The sequence below is a fragment of the Liolophura sinensis genome, chromosome 2 (assembly GCF_032854445.1).
Source record: "Liolophura sinensis isolate JHLJ2023 chromosome 2, CUHK_Ljap_v2, whole genome shotgun sequence".
NCBI classification, from domain to species: Eukaryota; Metazoa; Mollusca; class Polyplacophora; order Chitonida; family Chitonidae; genus Liolophura; species Liolophura sinensis.
The window spans coordinates 3,526,866-3,530,671 of NC_088296.1; positions in this window are offsets into that span (position 1 = coordinate 3,526,866).

Genomic DNA, 3,806 nt, shown 5'->3' on the forward strand with positions numbered 1-3,806 from the left:
CAGAGTGTCGGCTCATCAATAAAGTTCGCATAATAGAATGTCGGCTCATGAAGGATCTCAGCTCGCACAATGTAGAGTCTCGGCTCATCAATGAAGCTTGCATAATAGAATCTCGGCTCACGAAAGAAGCTTGCACAATGGAATCTCGGCTCATAGAAGTCTGGAAATCTGGTGGAGGTCAAGACAACTTTCATAAAATCAATTCTAAAGAATTAAGGTAATTTTTATCATAATAAAAGAAGAACATCAAATTAAAACGTAAATTAGAGACTTAGCTGGCATGATATATCTGCTTCGTTGCTTAGATATAGAAACATGGAAGCGGCTCATGACCGGGTGGTTAAGGTATGTGGATTCCAATCTTCAGGTCACCAAGTCGTGAGTTCAATTCCACTATTGGCCATGGACTTTTGAGGACCCGCCAGCTTATATTTTGTTCTTAGGGCATGACATGGTGACAAGAAGCGGATGTCGGGTTCGTTTGTATGGTCTTACATAAAGTATGGTCTTGAAGATCACTTGCATAGCACCAATAGGACGCAGGTTACGCTTGAGAAAGTTCGCAATGTGCTTGACAATTAAAGGCCAGTTTACTATGAGCCCTCTGGTCTCCTCCACATATATCAGGGCTTTATATCCACCTTTATATCCACCCGAATTAGCCATCTAAAAGGCTTGGCATTTTCCCACTGCAATGAATATAAAACTTGACGAGTTAATAACTAAGATTAACTCAAACGATCCAGTGAATGGCCTCTAAATGAGTATAAATGTATCTGCCTTTAAATTTTGGATGTGCCAAAAATTAAGATCGATCGAATATTACAAAAGCCTACTAGAATGCATTATATTATCACTCAATAAAGTGTTATATTCCAAGTAATATCCTGGGCCCGGGATCACCAAGCGATCTTAGATTTAATTCAAAAATTTAATCATTAAATTTTGTACGTTCCTTTCCTTTATTTTAGTTGACAGTTGTTGTAAGATAACGTACCTACAGTTTATGTTGTCAGGCAAACTTTTGACCTTCACCTTGACCTTACAACATAAGAAAAAACAATTTTAATGTGATTTTAAAGTTTGACTTAAGTCTAAGATGCCTTCGCGATCCCTGGGCCTGTTACTCTAAAAGAATATTTAAGCTGAATTAACAGAATGTGTGTTATATATAACTATTTATAACATATTTTTCAGCTTTCTTTATGTTGAAACAGACGTATTTTATATTTTAGCTTTCTTTTACTGTAAAACAAAACTGAATCGTGTAAAGCGCTCTGTTACGCACAAAACAGCATTCTGGCAATTAATGTCTGTGACTTAAAGCAAAAATGCTTGTGACGTTACTGGCATGGGTGAGAGGCTTCTGGGTCACAGCACCGCGCTGGCACGATAACCACCTCGGCCATGGAGGTCACTCTTTATAGGTAAGTGAAGTTTTTTCGTCTATATGCCTACAAGCGAAGTCCTCGATTCCTTACATTTTTAACACAGTAAATATGAAGTTAAAAGACTTGGCGTTTCTCGAGATAATGGCATTTCTCGTGATAAGCGTTGAAAACTTTGCCAGTAAGTATCCATACGTCCTGTGAAAGATCATTAAACACACTGGCCAGGAAAATAGTTTAACGTACCATTATTTAATTATTTTTTTAGGATACTTGCTACCGAGTGAAATGCGTTTAAAACATTTATACGTTTGAGCTATGACGTCGGGTTTTTGTCCACTCGCAACTCACAAAGACTGCGGGACTTCCGGCACACTCAAAATGCAGTGTATTTATGACCTGCATAGAAATATGAAAATGGCTTCGTTAAATGAACCCAAAAAGCAAACCAATTCAAGTAAAAAAAAAGATCTTTAGAAAAAAAGAACTCTACTTTATAAGTCCCAACATACTATACCGTGTGGAATCAGTTATTTTAAAATCATTTTACTCGGCTGGGCTGCAAATTCTAACGCCGGTCAAAAAAAAAAAAAAAAAGAAGTCGACACTGTTCAATGGCATTTGGTCTGACATGCTGCAGAGTTTGTAGAGATTATCCAAGAGGGATTTCGCATGAAACTGAGTTAGAGGAGGTTTTCACTTCATTTGCTATATAAAGCTGGTTGCAGTTACAGGAAGATATTTTATGTGCAGAGCTTCTACATATCGTAGCTTCTGTTAAACTTATACCTCATCTGGATTTCCTAAAATGTAAATGAAAATGATTTTTTTTTCAGGGTAAATTGGACATTTTTATGGAGTTTTTAATTCCAAAGCATTAACGTAAGTTTTTTTTTACACATGTAGGCCTATATCTATTGAACATTTCAACTCAGTTTTAATTTAAACTTTTAACTTTTGAAGAAATTTTTCAAAGTTTAATTGCTGGCATTTCTTTATTTGGTAGAGTTACTGGGCATTTTATGCATAGAGACTTGACATTCCTGTAACTGGGCATCCTTGTACAACTCAAAACATTAATCCGTTAATTTGAACAGAAAGTCTGTTGTTTGAGTGATCCTATAAATGCTTTTGGTTTTCATGACATAATATTCTGTCGAATTCAACATAATATCACGTTGTTCTAACAGAATCTTATGTTAAATGAATACAATATGCGTGTGATAATTAACACAAAAATCTGCAGTGATACCAAAATACATTCTAGCATCATTCAGACAACAGGCTTTTTTGTTAACATTAAAAGATTAATTTTTTGAGTGTACATATCGGTAGAGCCCTAATTATACGTTTGCCGAAAATTTAAACAACGTGAAAACGAACATCGTTATGGGGCTCTTGTTAAATTTGGCCTCGTTGGCTTATTCACAAATCTGACTGGAACCCACCGGCCTCTAGTTGGAGTATGAGGTCGAAGGCTCGAATCCGGCACTCGGTACTGCTGATGCGACGTCGCGCCAGGGTCAAAGTTGTGTCTGGCGAAGGGCCGTCGGTAGTGTATTCCGTCATCTTTCAACAAAAAACCTGAGCGCCGTCATATACGTTATGTAGGTTTTTTATTTAAATACAATTATCAAATAAATTAACACTTAGGCCTATTGAATTTAACACCCGCTTGCATTAAAACAGCTTCGAGTCTTCCAAAAATAAAAAAGAGAGAGGCGGGGAGGGGGGGGGGGGGATTCTGTAGTCTATTTGGACCATTCATTACTGGACTGCGATCGTAATAAATAAAACAATTTATACATAGGCCTACATATATGTACACCTTTATCTCCGTAGGCTAAAGCCTAATATCTGTGCATGTATATATATCTACGTAATGTACTATAGATGTATTTGCTTTGAGGACCTGAATCAAATGACATTCCTTCATTTATTTTTTCGGCCATTTATGGCGACCTTGAAAACTGATGAGAACTGTATGTGAGATTAACAACCCATAAGTCGGAATGGTAAGTTGCGAAGGATGGGACGCGGTGCCAAGCGTCTGTGGCGGCGGTCGTTCGCTAAGGACCGTACCGTCATTACTATGCACAAACTAGCGCATTCACTGAGCAGCTATCCCATAATACTAAACCGGCTGTTGAATTCACCGGACCCACCCCCAGCATACACAAACCAGAAAACGACCGGCGGGCAAAAAAAACGACAGCCAGCTTAAAACCGGCGATGAAATTTTAAAGAATTAAACTGGATTCAGGACCGTGCTTCTCCACGAGTGACAAATCGTCGTGGATTTGGTCGAATCGGCGAGAAATGGCTTTTTGCCGGAGTGGGTGATGTCATCGGTGAACGGCCTACCACACCCAGACGAGGATTATTAAGAGCGAGTTGAAGAGCTCGGTGAGGGGAAAC